At 46.4% G+C, this 18,540-nt stretch overlaps 1 protein-coding gene across 1 annotated transcript in view; it reads right to left on the minus strand.

Annotated features, from left to right (window-relative positions):
- The window catches only part of ARHGAP1 (Rho GTPase activating protein 1), a 199,499-nt gene extending 188,320 nt beyond the window's left edge, over positions 1 to 11,179 (minus strand). The window contains exon 1 of the mRNA XM_086959671.1: positions 11,069 to 11,179. The gene's annotated coding sequence lies outside the window, so the exon portion shown is untranslated. The remainder of the gene's footprint in view (positions 1 to 11,068) is intronic.
- Positions 11,180 to 18,540: the final 7,361 nt, after the last annotated feature.

Genomic DNA, 18,540 nt, shown 5'->3' on the forward strand with positions numbered 1-18,540 from the left:
CCCCTGCAGTGAGAGTTACATGCTGCTTGAAGGGGGCAGCTCAAGCAAATGTCTGAAATTACGGACAAAAGGCGTCCGTGGAAAAAAACCCTTACGGAAAAGAGGACGATAAAATCAGAACGGTGGGGAGTTAAAATCTATAAATTCACACAGGACACTTTGTGATGGGCGATACGTGATTTTTTATTTTTGTGTTAACTCGTCGTTTTACTAAAAAATCCAACTTCCTTTTTTCGGAGCACCATTGTACATTTTAACCCCTAGACAAAGTACTTTGACGTCAATGAGGTGGAGGGAGGGCTGGTGGGGACATTCTTCCCTACCCATTCTTCCCACTTCTTTCCCTAGTCGTCAGTTGGACTGACGACTAGGGAAAGTGGGGGACATGGCCCTTTGCACAGTGCTTTTATTTGCTAGGTAATATCAGGTTTGTGTGTAGATTCACTGAATATCGCAGGCCAGTATTTTTGTGCCCGGTGATGTGTAGGTCTGGAAGTTCAAATAACAGAGCTGGCTGGACGTATTGCTCATGAACTAGAAAATTTAACAGATACGATAAAGGGCTATAGCGCCAAGGGCCATAGTGCCAAGGGAGGCTACACAGAAGGCGAGATTAAAAGCAGCTGCCTAATGGCCCCGTGTTACACGGATACTTTAATCAAGCATCACTTTTTAACCAACGCAGTATCTGCCGGGATGGCCAACTCACCGCATGTCATCACTCACACATTTTTGCTATAAGAAGTGTTAATCTAATTAGGTCAGTGGAAGCGATCCAGATGTGAGCTCCCAAAATGCATTTCGGTCACATGAAAGTCCAAGACTTGAAAAAGTGTGGGCGATAACATGTTGTGAGGTGGCCATCCATGCTGGGCATGTTTGTAGGTGCTGGAAATTGGGGGGTTGGGAGAGGAGTGGGGGTCACCCCCTCAAACTTCACGGCGTTAGCACAAATCTTTCAACACTGGAAAAGAAAGTGGAATGCCAGGCCATGCGTTGGGTTTCAAGAAGGGTTGGACTGGCCTATTAGGTAGTCAGGCAATGCCTAATGGGCTGGCATGAGTGTGTGGGCCGCATTTTGATTGTTTGTGGGCCTGTTTTAATGGTTTACTGGGCAGGTTTTTACTGTTGATTTCCAAGATATTAAAGCAACCATTGCCTGCAACATCCATGCATACATCCATACCTCGCATTATACAAATACTGTGTGTCTTTACAAGTTCAAAACAGCCCAAATTTGAAAACATGGGTCCCTTTTTTCAGTAACTCACTATTGGCCACTTTTATTTTGGTGCCCGGGCCTATTTTATGTCACATACTGACCCTGGTTATTACCAGATGCTCCTTGTCATCAGAGAGACCGACTGTTAATACCTTGATTTCTACTGTTAATCCTTCATTTTAAAGTCCAGTTTCAGTGAGCCAAGGCTACAACTCCCAAAATGCAAATGCAGCCCCAAGTCGCCACACCAGAGCTGTGGATATACTGTACACCAGGGATTTATGTGAGCCGGGTCGTGCCGGGGCTCAGCACGGCAGTTTTAAAGAGCAGGTGCCGAGACGGGTCCCTAGCAGGCTCTTCTTTTTTACCCTCACCCTCAGGGTGAAAAGAATATTAACTCTGCAGCAGTGCCACCAATAATGTCCTGGTTTGTTATATGTGCAATGTCACTTGTTGTATCTTGATATCTGCATGCAGTGACCGAAACAGCAAAATATCAGTCCGGCGGCACATTATGCTAAGCACAGATTTTTAGTGTAGGGGTTTTTAAGCTGCGCGTTTAATTCCATCGGCCATGCCCCTTTGATAGACTCCCCAGTTTTTTCATCACACTTAAATCCCTGCTCTACATCTTGTATTCCCAGGCCTCGTGCGGTAACCTAGTAAGAGGCCTTCGTGCAAGGAAGGTGGTGTCTAACCGGTGAAATACACAAAAGCATAGAGTTCGGTGAGAACCTCTGGGACCCGTGCCTCTTCATCTGCTGCACAACCTAAAGCAATACACCATATCCTAGTGTGCACCACCTGAACCGCTTGCTGCCACTGATAGAGGAAAGAGTGGCCCCTGGTACGACTTTGCATCACAATCTTTGCTCCATCACCACTATCTCCCAGTGGACTAAACTACAAGGTGCCATGAGTATCATGTTTTTGGTCTCGTTAAAGACGGATCTCTTTGTTTTACAGACTTTTTGTTACAAATTCACTAAAATGTATATAGAACGCACTTTAGCTCAGACTCAGAGTAGTAATTCTCGCGTGGGTTTTTTTGTGTGAACCAGTTGTCTGCCTTCATTGACAGAGGCGTAGCTTGATCAGTAAGATGAGGGGGTGAGCTGCAGATTTCCCCATAATCACGCTGGCTATAATGTGAAATTATAGGACATGATCTGCAGGGATCAAAGAGGGGCAGTGGAAAAGGAGAGGGATGCGGGTCGGAAGGGGGACTAAGTAAGGGGAAATAATATTTTGTAAAATAATCAAAGAATTTTATGGCTTTCAATACGGAGATGAGAATGCGAGTTTGTGTATGCATGCAACATTCCCAAGTGAAATCTGACAGACACCTCACCATAGCCGACTAAAAGCACCTGTACGCCAACTGTTCATCAGAAAATAAAACTCAACATACACACACATCTGTCTCTCTCTATGTGTGTATCTGTCTCTCTTTATGTGTGTATCTGTCTCTCTCTGTTTCTGTGTCTCTAGGTCTGTGTCTCTAGGTCTGTGTCTCCATCTCTGTGTCTGTGTCTTCTGACCCGCACAGGAACGTAAGCCCATTTACCCCCTTATCCATTCTGACACCACTTTTTTTTAACAATACCAGCCAGTGCTTATTAAATAGTTTTTTCCATCACTAGGCCAGGTATTTTTTAACATCACTTTTTTATCACCCCTGACCCCACTGACACTCACTCAAATTCACTCACATAGCACCCACATTTAAAAGGTGCTCCAGCGTAGCCGCTTGTCGCAGCACTGCCCCGTCCGGCAGCCGGGCGGGAAGACCCAGATGATGAAGCATGACACCAAGGGCCCTTTTGGTGTGTGAGGGGTATTTTAACAAAGTGTGTGTACTCCATAGTCAACAGGATACACACTGACCCTCTTCGAGGTGGACCTTTCTGATTACTGTTACTTTCGCAAGAGGAGGACGTGCCCACCTCGGTGCCACACAGCACCACCTCTTCCTCCCCCTTTGATTTCTCTACTCCATCTGTGTGTCTCCATCTCTGTGTCTGTCTCGCTCTGTCTATGTCTCCATCTCTGTCTCCATCTCTGTCTCCATCTCTGTCTCCATCTATGTGTCCATCTATGTGTCCATCTATGTGTCCATCTATGTGTCCATCTATGTGTCCATCTATGTGTCCATCTATGTGTCTCTGTGTATCTGCCTGTGTCTGGATCTGTGTGTCTCTGTGTGTCTCTGTGTGTCTCTGTGTGTCTCAGTCTGCGTGTGTCTCTGTGTGTACGTCTCTCTTTATGTATACACATCTGTCTCTGTGTGCACATCTGTCTCTGTGTGTGTGTCTCTGTCTGCGTGTGTTCTTTTCTGTCTATGTGTTTCCGTCTCTGTGTCTTTCGGTCTCTGTATTTCTCTGTTTTAGTCTCGATCTTTCTAGTCTCTGTCTCTGTGTGTGTGTCTCTCCGTGGATGGATTACAGAAATTATTAATCAAATATAATGTACTGCTAATAATAAAAACTGTCTCTAAAATAATTCAGAAACTATTTACTAATATTTACTCGATTGCAGCAAAAATGTATGTCTAATAAAAAAAATATAAAAACACATTTGTGCTGGACATATTTATGCAACCCTTATGGTTACAATGCTTAAAAACATTCTACACTACATATTAATTAACACAAACATACCAATTTTACAACACAACACTATCTACAAATAATACTAGAACACAACTACAAATATATATTATTGCTACCCTAGCTGAAGCAACATAGTAGTACACCAGCAAATATTCAACGCGAAAGGTATAATACACATACTTACTCCACAGATACATACAAAACTGTAGTTAGCTAACACATTCAGTACACAAAACAATAAACAGATCCAGCAAAATATAAACTATGCCAAAATCTCTAACTAATGCGAGACCTGTTGCACTGCAAATGCTTGTTGGTCTAGGAGAAGGCGAAAAAGACAAGCACAACAAAAGTACAAAATTCCACGTGATCTGTATTTCTTCTATGTTAGCTCTAAGTGCTCGATGACCTGACCTAAGACAATTTCTAGACATGTGGCTTTTTTTTAAAAGATATTTATTTGAACCATAGTGGATATATACTACCATGCCTACCAATTCACATGTTCAAAATATTCTTTATAATTCTTGTCATATACATTTCAATTTTATGACTTGTCAAAACCACATTTGTAGAAAACAAGATAAGTTATTTCATACATTTAACCTACATTTATCATAAAAACACTTTATAGTGAACATATCAATTGTGTTCATATGTATAACTTGTTACCACTCTCTCATTCATACACAAAACATGCACACCCTGTCATAAACACCATTCATTCCAACCCCAGGCTTATATGACACACTACAGGTTGAAACGGGAAGACATCGCCAATTCCTGCCGTTGTGGTGTTGTGGACGTGGATCTCTCACACAGGGCAGTCCATGTACGTTTCGGTGGGTGACGAGAAATAACAGTCCACCTTCTTCAGGACCACACAACAAACCATAATGATAAGGTGGGCCAATAGAAGAGGGGGGGTCTATATCACGTTTTGGCCACATTCCGCTCGTCAAATTGTGTAGAAAAGTATATTTATTCTAAAAGTTTCACGTCTTCCGGATGGGGTATATACAACCCTAAGAGAGGCTATCCTCTTGTGTGGGCTGATGGATCACAGGGCTCAGGCAGGTCATTCCAAAGCTGGGGCATCCATGGGGTATATCCAACCCTAAGAGAGGCTATCCCAGGTGGATTGCTGCTGGATGACAGTGCTCAGGCAGGTCATTCCAAAGCTGGGGCATCCATGGGGGATATCCGACACTCAGAGAGGCTATCCTCTGGTGGTGTTTGCTGTTGGATCACAGGGGTCTGACAGGGCATTCCAAAGCAGGGGCATCCATGAGGTATATCCAACCCTAAGAGAGGCTACCCTCTGGTGTGGGCTGTTGGACGACAGTGCTCAGGCAGGTCATTCCAAAGCTGGGGCATCCATGGGGTATTTCCAACCCTCAGAGAGGCTATCCCCTGGTGGATTGCTGTTGGATCACAGGGCTCATGCGGTACAATTAAAGGGGTCCCAGTGAACTAATAAAAACTGTACATACAACTATTACTTGCACTAAATCAAAAACCACAATACAAGAAATGAGGCGCACTGTTATTTAATCACAATGGGCTTTGGTCATTACGTTATAAGCAATAACAACATAGTCATCATAGTGCCCCAGGGTAGAAAGGGGAATGGGGTGAAATGGAGTGTTAGTGTAAAGGAGAAAGGATGTGCCAGTGGAACAATGTGCAATTACAATGTATCAAAATTTGCAATTCAACAATTCAGCTGGCTTCAGATCCCTGAGCCAGTAGATAGAATAACTAATATCCAAAAATTGAATATAACATCATGCACATGACGCTGCTAATTCTTAGTCAATATATTGGTGGCGTCAGCTGGTATAAGGTAGTAGCCGTCGACGTTTCGACCCCAAGACTACAACAGTAGGTGCAAATCACACCTTACACTGCGGTCTTCATCAGGACAAGAAGAAACCCAGGGGTGCACTGGTTGTTCGAGATGGGTGGGTAATTAATTGCCCACATGGGTAGGTGAATCTATATACATCAAAGGCGCAGATCAATAAATGAAGACGTGTCGAAACAATTCAAAGGTGCAACTCAATGGGACGCGCAAAGGGTCGTCAATTGTCTTTAGTTATTCAATGCGGTTAATTTCAAAACACATGCCGGGTGATGCAGAGGGCATGGCTCATCCTTAGCGTGACCTAATCATAGGGCTGTCTCTATTAGCAAACCGGAGAGAACTGTACTGCTACCGTCATTATGGTCTTAGTTTCCTCTAGCTGCTGCAGTGTCAGCGTAAAACCTTCGCGCCAGCACTTCCAGCAATTGCACACCTGGAATTAACCGCATTGAATAACTAAAGACAATTGACCCTTTGCGCGTCCCATTGAGTCGCACCTATGAATTGTTTCGACACGTCTTCATTTATTGATCTGCGCCTTTGATGTATATACATTCACCTACCCATGTGGGCAATTAATTACCCACCCACCTCGAACAACCAGTGCACCCCTGGGTTTCTTCTTGTCCTGATGAAGACCGCAGTGTAAGGTGTGATTTGCACCTACTGTTGTAGTCTTGGGGTCGAAACGTTGACGGCTACTACCTTATAACAGCTGACGCCACCAATATATAGACTAAGAATTAGCAGCATCATGTGCATGATGTTATATTCAATTTTTGGATATTAGTTATTCTATCTACTGGCTCAGGGATCTGAAACCAGCTGAATTGTTGAATTGCAAATTTTGATACATTGTAACTGCACTTTGTTCCGCTGGCACATCCTTTCTCCTTTACACTAACACTCCATTTCACCCCATTCCCCTTTCTACCCTGGGGGACTATGATGACTATGTTGTTATTGCTTATAACGTAATGACCAAAGCCCATTGAGATTAAATAACAGTGCGCCTCATTTCTTGTATTGTGGTTTTTGATTTAGTGCAAGTAATAGTTGTATGTACAGCTTTTATTAGTTCACTGGGACCCCTTTAATTGTACCGCATTGCACCCAGGTCCCTAGTGACTTATCTGGGTATAACCCCCTTATATTCACACAGGGATCACAGGGCTCAGGCAGGTCACTAAAAAAGCTGGGGCATCCATTGGGTATATCCAACCCTCAGACAGGCTATCCTCTGGTGTGGGCTGTTGGATCACAGGGCTCAGGCAGGTCATTCCAAAGCAGGGGCATCCATGGGGTATATCCAACCCTCAGAGAGGCTATCCCCTGGTGTGGGCTGATGGATCACAGGGCTCAGGCAGGTCACCCCAAAGCTGGGGCATCCATGGGGTATATCCAACCCTCAGAGAGGCTATCCTCTGGTATGGGCTGATGGATGACAGGGCTCAGGCAGGTCACTCCAAAGCTGGGGCATCTATGAGGTATATCCAACCCTCAGAGAGGCTACCCTCTGGTGGCGTTTGATGTTGGATGACAGGGCTCAGGCAGGTCACTCCACAGCTGGGGCATCCATTGGGTATATCCAACTCTCAGGGAGGCTATCCTCTGGTGTGGGCTGATGGATCACAGGGCTCAGGCAGGTCATTCCAAAGCTGGGGCATCCATGGGGTATATCCGACCCTCAGAGAGGCTATCCTCTGGTATGGGCTGATGGATCACAGGGCTCAGGCAGGTCACCCCAAAGCTGGGGCATCCATGGGGTATATCCAACCCTCAGAGAGGCTATCCTCTGTTGTGGGCTGATGGATCACAGGGCTCAGGCAGGTCACCCCAAAGCTGGGGCATCCATGGGGTATATCCAACCCTCAGAGAGGCTATCCTCTGTTGTGGGCTGATGGATCACAGGGCTCAGGCAGGTCACCCCAAAGCTGGGGCATCCATGGGGTATATCCAACCCTCAGAGAGGCTATCCTCTGTTGTGGGCTGATGGATCACAGGGCTCAGGCAGGTCACCCCAAAGCTGGGGCATCCATGGGGTATATCCAACCCTCAGAGAGGCTATCCTCTGTTGTGGGCTGATGGATCACAGGGCTCAGGCAGGTCACCCCAAAGCTGGGGCATCCATGGGGTATATCCAACCCTCAGAGAGGCTATCCTCTGTTGTGGGCTGATGGATCACAGGGCTCAGGCAGGTCACCCCAAAGCTGGGGCATCCATGGGGTATATCCAACCCTCAGAGAGGCTATCCCCTGGTGTGGGCTGATGGATCACAGGGCTCAGGCAGGTCACCCCAAAGCTGGGGCATCCATGGGGTATATCCAACCCTAAGAGAGGCTATCCTCTGTTGTGGGCTGATGGATCACAGGGCTCAGGCAGGTCACCCCAAAGCTGGGGCATCCATGGGGTATATCCAACCCTAAGAGAGGCTATCCTCTGTTGTGGGCTGATGGATCACAGGGCTCAGGCAGGTCACCCCAAAGCTGGGACATCCATGGGGTATATCCAACCCTCAGAGAGGATATCCTCTGTTGTGGGCTGATGGATCACAGGGCTCAGGCAGGTCACCCCAAAGCTGGGGCATCCATGGGGTATATCCAACCCTCAGAGAGGCTACCCTCCGGTGGTATTTGCTGTTGGATCACAGGGCTCAGGCAGGTCACCCCAAAGCTGGGGCATCCATGGGGTATATCCAACCCTCAGAGAGGCTATCCCCTGGTGTGGGCTGATGGATCACAGGGCTCAGGCAGGTCACCCCAAAGCTGGGGAATCCATGGGGTATATCCAACCCTAAGAGAGGCTATCCTCTGTTGTGGGCTGATGGATCACAGGGCTCAGGCAGGTCACCCCAAAGCTGGGGCATCCATGGGGTATATCCAACCCTAAGAGAGGCTATCCTCTGTTGTGGGCTGATGGATCACAGGGCTCAGGCAGGTCACCCCAAAGCTGGGGCATCCATGGGGTATATCCAACCCTCAGAGAGGCTATCCCCTGGTGTGGGCTGATGGATCACAGGGCTCAGGCAGGTCACCCCAAAGCTGGGGCATCCATGGGGTATATCCAACCCTAAGAGAGGCTATCCTCTGTTGTGGGCTGATGGATCACAGGGCTCAGGCAGGTCACCCCAAAGCTGGGGCATCCATGGGGTATATCCAACCCTAAAAGAGGCTATCCTCTGTTGTGGGCTGATGGATCACAGGGCTCAGGCAGGTCACCCCAAAGCTGGGGCATCCATGGGGTATATCCAACCCTCAGAGAGGCTACCCTCCGGTGGTATTTGCTGTTGGATCACAGGGCTCAGGCAGGTCACCCCAAAGCTGGGGCATCCATGGGGTATATCCAACCCTCAGAGAGGCTATCCCCTGGTGTGGGCTGATGGATCACAGGGCTCAGGCAGGTCACCCCAAAGCTGGGGCATCCATGGGGTATATCCAACCCTAAGAGAGGCTATCCTCTGGTGTGGGCTGATGGATCACAGGGCTCAGGCAGGTCACCCCAAAGCTGGGGCATCCATGGGGTATATCCAACCCTCAGAGAGGCTACCCTCCGGTGGTATTTGCTGTTGGATCACAGGGCTCAGGCAGGTCACCCCAAAGCTGGGGCATCCATGGGGTATATCCAACCCTAAGAGAGGCTATCCTCTGGTGAGGGCTGATGGATCACAGGCTCAGGCAGGTCACCCCAAAGCTGGGGCATCCATGGGGTATATCCAACCCTAAGAGAGGCTACCCTCTGTTGTGGGCTGTTGGATCACAGGGCTCAGGCAGGTCACCCCAAAGCTGGGGCATCCATGGGGTATATCCAACCCTAAGAGAGGCTATCCTCTGGTGAGGGCTGATGGATCACAGGGCTCAGGCAGGTCACCCCAAAGCTGGGGCATCCATGGGGTATATCCAACCCTCAGAGAGGCTATCCTCTGGTGAGGGCTGATGGATCACAGGCTCAGGCAGGTCACCCCAAAGCTGGGGCATCCATGGGGTATATCCAACCCTCAGAGAGGCTATCCTCTGGTGAGGGCTGATGGATCACAGGCTCAGGCAGGTCACCCCAAAGCTGTGGCATCCATGGGGTATATCCAACCCTCAGAGAGGCTATCCTCTGTTGTGGGCTGTTGGATCACAGGGCTCAGGCAGGTCACCCCAAAGCTGGGGCATCCATGGGGTATATCCAACCCTCAGAGAGGCTATCCTCTGGTGAGGGCTGATGGATCACAGGCTCAGGCAGGTCACCCCAAAGCTGGGGCATCCATGGGGTATATCCAACCCTCAGAGAGGCTATCCTCTGTTGTGGGCTGTTGGATCACAGGGCTCAGGCAGGTCACCCCAAAGCTGGGGCATCCATGGGGTATATCCAACCCTCAGAGAGGCTATCCTCTGGTATGGGCTGATGGATCACAGGGCTCAGGCAGGTCACCCCAAAACTGGGGCATCCATGGGGTATATCCAACCCTAAGAGAGGCTACCCTCTGGTGTGGGCTGATGGATGACAGGGCTCAGGCAGGTCACCCCAAAGCTGGGGCATCCATGGGGTATATCCAACCCTAAGAGAGGCTACCCTCTGGTGTGGGCTGATGGATGACAGGGCTCAGGCAGGTCACTCCACAGCTGGGGCATCCATTGGGTATATCCAACCCTAAGAGAGGCTTCCCTCTGGTGGTCTTTGCTGTTGGATCACAGGGCTCAGGCAGGTCACCCCAAAGCTGGGGCATCCACGCGGATCTGCTTCTTCTTCCGCTTCTATGGTGCTTCTGAGGGGAGGGGGCAGCCGCCGCCCCCTCCCACGCTTCCACGAATACATGTGGCGCCATGCCCCCCCTCTCCAGCGCTGAGCGCAGCTGCACTGGAATGCATATGGTGGGGATGCGGTGTCAACGGGCTCCCACGACAAGCAGGAATATCACACAGCAGTCTGAAGCCGTGGCAGCCGTGCCCGCTCCCCCTGGCATCACTGGTGCCCTCTGCTCCCACTGGTCCTCTCCCCCCTAACGCTAACGTCCATGGTATCTCTCTGCCCCCCAGGATCTAACACGGCGCCCCCCTCTCATGCCTGCCAGCCCCCCCCCCCCCCCTGTCCCAGGCTATCCATGAGCAGCCTGGCTCTCCTACCCACTCCCTCTTCCCCACCCTTCTCCAAGACCCCTTCTGCCCCCTCACTATCCACTCGGTGCACTCCACCCAGACACAACACAAGACCCCCCTCCGCCCCACACACCCGCACCCCTCGCTGCAGCCCCTCAACACACACCAACCCGTGCCCCTCCGGGCGCCCCCCACCCCCTCCGGGCGCCCCCCACCCCCTCCGGGCAGTCCCTGCCCCCACACAGACCCCCAGTACCCCCACCCCCGTGCGGCCCCGCCCTCTCACCTCTCTTCCCCGCTGCTCCTGTCAAACTCTCCAACACATCCGGCTTCAGACCGGAAGCGGGCGCGTCTCTATGGCGACCGCTGCGCCCGCCCACCTGAGCGCCTGCCTCCACGCGCCGACGTCACAGCTCGGGGAGTCAATTCCGGCTGTGCGCGCCCTCGCGCGTCTCGGGTGGAAATTGCAGCGCGCGGAGCGGAGGTGGGGCGGGGTCCCTCATGCGCCCCGAGCCCTTCATTGGGGTGCGACCGGGGCGCGAGCATCCGAGGGTCCCGCACCTGCCATGTGTCAGACACCGTGCGTGACACATCTCTGCGTGAGCGTGACAGCCTGCAGGCACATGCGTGACACTGTCGAGCGAGTACACTCGTACTTTACCCTGGACACATAGCTGCCAAGGTTTCACGTTGCTGTGTGTGACATTTTCATAATTTAAGTGTAATTATGAGTGACATTTCAACTACTATGAGTGACACTTTCTTGTGAGCAAAATCAAGCAACGAAGAGGATAGAAACATATACATATCATAAATTACACAAAGTGGCTGCGCCAGGAAAGGCACATTTTCACAGCATAGGTGTAGTGTACAAGTAAGTGCTTTTTGTTGTGTTTCTGGCACACTCTGGTGCGCTCTATGTTTTTATCCTGTTACGTTAGTTAATTCCGTGGCGCGCACTTTTGAAGAGAATGTTTCTCTTCAAAAGTGCATCGCTCGTTGAACAACCTTCTTCTGAATGCTAAACTGTATTCACGGGCATTCAGCTGTTGGTCTTCATCCTGTTTGGTTGTGCTCCTGTATTATGCTGCCAATGTTGGAATAAACTATTCTTATAGTTTCATCGTCTTAATTGCCTTCATTCCAACTTTACATTTTGGCGACAAGGAATTATTCTTTTGCGGCATTTTACCATTTTTTAAACAAAAAGACTTTAAATACCTGCTTGAGAGAAACGTCTCACACCGGAACCTCGGATACAATCTCTGCATCTTCACGTCGGAAATCTGCTCTCTCTGAGCACAAAGTCGACTTTTTGACGCATTTTAATTGGTTTTCCTGACTTCAGTAAGCGGAGCGAATGATTCGTTGAGCCACCGATGACACGAATGACAGCGTCAATGCAATGACTCATAGCGACGTCATCACGCTCATTCACGCTCCGGCGGCCATCTTGGTTTTACTAAAGAAGCTGTTTCCATGGTAATGGTTCACAATGAGCGTTTCCGATTGTGATTTCTTCGTTTTAAAAGTATTTTCTTCAATTTTGTTTTCAAAATAATACATTTAGGATATTTATTTAGTACAAACAAGCACTACTTTGGAGAACTTTGTTTTATAAAAAAAAACAAGCTTTAATAACTTTCGGAAGTTTTGACAAATTCAAAGGATTTACATTTATTTATTTATTTAAAATGGCCACTAATCAACAAATTGTTTACTTAAGTCATTTCCTGCCTACTCCAGGTAAACCAAAAGAGGCATGGAAATTATGGTATAAAAGTTTTGAGAATTATTTAGTGGCGATTGGAGCAGATGAATATTCTCCAAAGAGAAAATTGGCTATTTTGTACAGCCATTTGGGAACTGCTGGGAAAGAGATTTTTAATAATCTTCCGATTTCTGAACCACCACCTGGTAATGGAGAAGGATTGAATGAGTTTACAGACGCTATTTTAAGACTAAATAAAAAATTCTTAGAACAACCTAGCGTCATGATGGAACGTTTTAACTTCATGAGAAGGAAACAACAACAGGATGAATCTGTTGAGGACTTTATCTCTGTTTTGAGGAATTTGGCTGCAGAGTGTAATTTTGGGGCATATCTGGATACCGTCCTCAGGGATCAATTCGTGTACAATTGTTATCACAAGAAAATACAGGAAAGAATACTAAGTTGTTGGGGCGACCCAACTTTAAATGAAGTTTTAGAAATGGCAAAGAGTGTGGAAAGGTCGATAGTTTCCTCAAGATGCATCACTGATGGGAATGTGCTTCAACCAGATAAAGATATCCAGATCAATGCTGTCCTTCAAAAGAATCCTTCGTTTAAGCCTTTTCAAAGAAAGGTTAACTCATACTGTTTTAGCGGTGGTTCCAAAAATCATCTGAGCAACAGCCCTACCTGTCCTGCATTAGGAAAAAAGTGTACTTTTTGTAGTAGAACTGGTCACTTCAATATAGTTTGTAGGAACAGGAAAACAGTTAGAATTAACAATCTTTCCTCTCTTTTCTCATTTGACAATTCTCATACCAATGTTTCTAATGTTGATGTTTCTTCCCTGCAATCTTCATTTGATGATGTTCACATTAATACTGTTGAAGATGTGAAATATCACTGTGATTCATCTGAAAGGAACATTTTATCAATTGATTTAGTTGAAATTGCTCATGACAGTGAACGTGTTAAAGATCCTACTTGCGATGTAATTGTTGACAATGTAAAATTGGACATGATGGCGGATTCTGAAGCACCAGTCACCATCATCTCCGATGTTTTATTTAACGAGCATTGGAGTAAGAAAGTGACTCTTTTGCCTCGTGTATTTGAGTTCTGTGAAAACCCTAGTTCTGCAGTGGTTATTAAATTTTTGAGTAAAATATTTCTTTCTGAGGGCCCTCCTAGGGAATTAGTAAGCGATAATGCCTCTGATTTTTGTTCTTTTTCTTTTGAAACATTTTAAAAATCATATGAAATTAAACACCTTAGAGTAGCGCTTTATTCGCCTTCCTCAAATGGTTTAATAGAAAAAATGAATACGTTTTTTAAGGAAGGAATCCAGACTGCTGTTGCCTCTACTATGGATGTGGAAGAATTTCTAAGGGGCAAATTGTGGTCTTATTTGGTTACTCCTCAAAGTACTACTGGAATCTCCCCTTTTAGGCTTTTGAGGAAAAGGAATCCAAATGGTAATATTTGCCCGTCTTGGATAAAAGACTTGCAGACTAAGGACAAATCTTGTTTGGCTTGTCATGACAGGAAAGTTGTCAAAGGAAATGTTGCATCCAAACAAGTGACTCAAGAAAAGAACTTCAATTCAAAAATCATTTCTTCAGATCAAGTTTTTAATGTTGGGGACTGGGTTATGGTAAAAATTAATAGCAGGGTTAAGAAGGGTATGTCAACTTTTTCTTTACCCACTCAAGTTCTTAAAGTTTCTAAGGGGTCTCTTTTTCTTGACCGGAAAGGGTGGTGGAATAAGCGTGTTATTGTAAGGCTTACTCCAGAACAAGCGAGAAAGATTTCCACTTCTAAGTATGTCTCTTTTTTCCCTTTAGGTTCAACTTCTGATGATCACTCTCTGGTTAATACTCCTTGTGTTCACACTGCAGATAACAATTCCAATTTTGTTGCAGAATCAAATGTTGTGGAACCTCACATTGATGCTAGTGTTGGTTCTCATGTTGGTGCTAGCACTTCTAATGTTTCCTCATTTATTACAGCTAGGAGTCACAGGAATTGTTCTCTTCCTACACGTTTTAAAGACTATTTTCTTTCGTAACTTTATTAGAATATGTTTCATTTTTATCTATGTAAAAAGGGAGAAGATGTAGTGTACAAGTAAGTGCTTTTTGTTGTGTCTCTGGCGCGCTCTATGTTTTTATCCTGTTACGTTAGTTAATTCCGTGGCGCGCACTTTTGAAGAGAATGTTTCTCTTCAAAAGTGCATCGCTCGTGGAACAACCTTCTTCTGAATGCTAAACTGCATTCACGGGCATTCAGCTGTTGGTCTTCATCCTGTTTGGTTGTGCTCCTGTATTATGCTGCCAATGTTGGAATAAACTATTCTTATAGTTTCATCGTCTTAATTGCCTTCATTCCAACTTTACAATAGGAAGTCAGTGCACCGGTAGGAGATCATGACTTACACCATTACCTCCAAGTTTTCAGATTGGTTGTGTATGACATTGCCATTGTTTCAATGCACTTCTGAGTGGCATTGAACTGCAAATGAGTGAAACTGACAGTGATATTGAAAAAGCTAAAATACAAGAATCTTCAAACTATTGAGAAGTGAGAAGGTTTAAAAATTACTTGAAACTAATGCAAAACTCCTGAAAACCGCTTTCTGAGTTGATTATATAAAACAGTTGAGGCACCATTGTTCGTCTTAAGTATGTAACTCTTATGTATCAGCCAGTATAAACAGAGCTGAAGGAGACGTGTTTTGCATATGTTGCACTCTCCGTCCATTTAAGCTTGGTGCCATAATTATTTTTTATCCAAACAAAAATCATGAGTTTAACCCAGCACAACCATGCACGCACGACAGACCTACAAATAGACTAAAATAAACACCCCATATATTTACTGACCTGCTGTCTCGAGACTGGCGGCGGAACAGCAACGGAAGGGAAAGCTGCAACCTGTAACATGATCCTGTCTAAGGGGTAAAATCACCATGGTCTCAGCTGTCTGCTGTACCCTGTGGGCGCTAACAATACCAAGTGACACAAGGGCAGTCGTTTCGGCTTCATTGAAGCTCTGGACCGGCCCGCTCATCCAGCGCCCATTCATCCACTGACACTGACTCACTCACTGACCGGACACTACTGCTACCCCCCTCCCCCCCCACCTCTCCCCCCACCCAGGCTTCATCTCTACTGTGCAGTTCTGGGGTCAAAAGGGATGAGCAGCAGCCTAATATCATAAACATATGCTAAGTCAAATCACCGTTGATGGCATCTACTCTAACGCCCGCGCTTTCACTCTGCTATTTATGCATGAAAAGGCTTGTAAACAGTTTAGGCCTAGGAGATCAGATTACTTTACTGAAATGAGCCCGAGCCGACAGCAATTGGCGGAAGCAAGCTATACTAAAGTGGCACCGGCGTGGACTTTCACTTACTTATAGAGTGACGACCCGACTGCTGGTCACTTACTGCACTGTGCCCAGCCACGATATGCACTCTGCCTGTCTTCATGATCCAGGCAGCTGCTGGCCACACTCGAGTCAACACTCCTCGGCCCCCGGCCTCGGCGCGGCCGCTCGCAGTCCTGGCCAGAGATGAGACTGTCCGGCTCAGCTGCCAGGTCAAGGTGGCGCAGCCTAAAGTGTTTTGCGCGTAGCAGCCGGCCGTCCGCCGCAATCGATCATTTATTCCCCCTCTTGCGCGGCGGCAGGAGGCCATGAGAGAGACTCGAGTCTCGTGCTGACTGCAGTGCACTCCACTGACTCGGATTCCCCCGCCGCTTCTGCCTAACTTCCTCCGGACATGACACCCGGATTTTAATCCAGCCCCCATGGTGCCACAGTGATTGGCAGCACAATATCGACTAAGAGGGCACAGGTACTGTCGATTGACTCCCGGCACAGGTAAAAGTCTCTCAGGCGCTTCCTGTACCATTTCCTGTATCAGACAATAAGGTTAGAAGCAGACCTAGGTCCCCAGAACGTTTTGACAACCTGTCTCTTATATTGTCCCGCTCGCTTTGTGGGGATAATAATTCTAATGCCCATCGCTTAAATTCCACCACGTGTTCGACGATCGATGAGGACCTCTCTACCCAGACAGGAATTGGCAAATGCAGAAAAAAGAAACTTATAGTATCTGATAACCCACTCCATCTGGTCCCGACCGATGGTAGTGGCAAAGATCCTGTCCTAATACACACCAATGGCCAAAATAATTATTTGAATATCATCTCCTGGAATATAGCGGGTCTGGGAAAGAAAAATTTCTTCCCGACTGGAATGATTTAATTGGAAAGTATGACCTGTGCATTTTCCAAGAAACTTGGTGCCTTGAACCAGTGTACAAGTCTTGTTATTCCACTTTTTACGTTCCAGCCACCTCTTCTGGAAGGGGCCGCCCATCTGGCGGCCTCCTAATCTGGATTAATATTTCTTTGAACTGTAAAATTATCCATAATCATAGTACCTCTCCTGATATGATGAGGCTAACGATCCGGGTTCCTCAAGCCGCAGTGACTCTGGAGCTTTTTAACATATATGCCAGAGGCCTGAAAGGGGGGGGGCAAATCTCCAACTATCTCCTTGTTAGCAGATTTACTCCATTCTTGCCCCCCAGACTCTTTGCCCATAATTGCCGGCGATTTCAATTGTACTTTTGAACCGCTGGCATCCAACATTTTGGCCTTCCCCTTTTAGGGTATAATGTTGAGATTCCTATTTATATGTCCCCATCCATATATGAAATAGCACTTGGGGATGCTGCCAAGGGAGTATTGACACGCGTGCTGGAACCCAGTTATTTCAAAAAAACTAAATTTAAGATTTGTTGGGCCTTATTCTCTGTATGGCAGAAAATTCGCGTTCGTCTTGCTATCCCAAAACTGAATTATTATACCCCATTTGATGCCTCTGCCTTGCTTTCTCCAATATTTTCTGATGGTATGATGAGGAAATGGAGGTCTTCCGGGATTAAGGGAATTGGGGATTTAGTTCATTCTGATCAGCTGGCCCCTTTCTCTTATTTGAAGGAGAAATTTCATTTACCCTCTAGCTATTTTTTCAAGTATCTACAGATAAGGAGCTTTTTCGATAAGAATATCTCTAGATATCCTAATTTGTATGTCAAAATTAATATAGTTGAATTAATTTGTAAGGAGTCTAGAATTGGTACTCTATATCAAAGTCTTTTATCAGAGCTCCCGGATGATTTATCAATTCAGAACATAAAGTGGGCTACCAAATTTGGTATCCCAATACTAGATCTGCAAATTCCACTTGAACTAGCCAGATCTGTTCTTGTCTCCGGCTCACTTCGCACTCAAAGCTATATGGCTATGTTCAATTTGTACTATACTCCTGCAAAAATAGCCAGTTGGGGGACTCTTAGATCAGTTAGTGGCGGTTTCTGTCCTAGATGTAAAAGGAGCCCCGCTGATGCTATACACATGTTTTACTCATGCCCAAACTTAAGCCCCTTTTTAAATGAGGTTGAAGGCTTTCTTAATCAAACTCTTTCAATCCCGGTTAAGCTTTCAGCGGAGTTAATAATAATCGGGTACGAATACTCAATTGGCCCACAAAGATCACAGCATTTGTCTGCATTCTTGTTTATTACAATGGCCATGATTAGACTCTGTATTACATCGCAATGGCTAAATCCTGAAACTCCCACTTTTATCCATTGGAAAGCTAGGATGCTTGCATGGCACAAATTAGAGTCATCTGTGATGCTATTGCGGGGGAAGAGAAGGCGTTTATTGGCATCTAAGAATTGGGCTCCTTTCGCAGATTGGTTATCTCAGTAATTGTGTTATCATTCTATGTCAAATTGTGTTATGTATTTATTTGTTAATGTATTTATATTTCTTTTTTGTTTTGTATCAACATGTGTTCCCAAACTGTGTATTCTGTTCTATTTTCTCCTGATGCCCTTTGTTTCTTTGAAAATCTAAAAAAAAAAATAAAAAAAAAAAAAAAATGAACCGCTGGCAGTTGATGGTGCGGTAGGTTTTTCTGATGAGGACGCGAGATGGGGAATTCCGCAACTGACGACTGTGCCAAT

The sequence above is a fragment of the Lissotriton vulgaris genome, chromosome 2_2, assembly GCF_964263255.1.
Source record: "Lissotriton vulgaris chromosome 2_2, aLisVul1.2, whole genome shotgun sequence".
NCBI lineage: Eukaryota > Metazoa > Chordata > Amphibia > Caudata > Salamandridae > Lissotriton > Lissotriton vulgaris.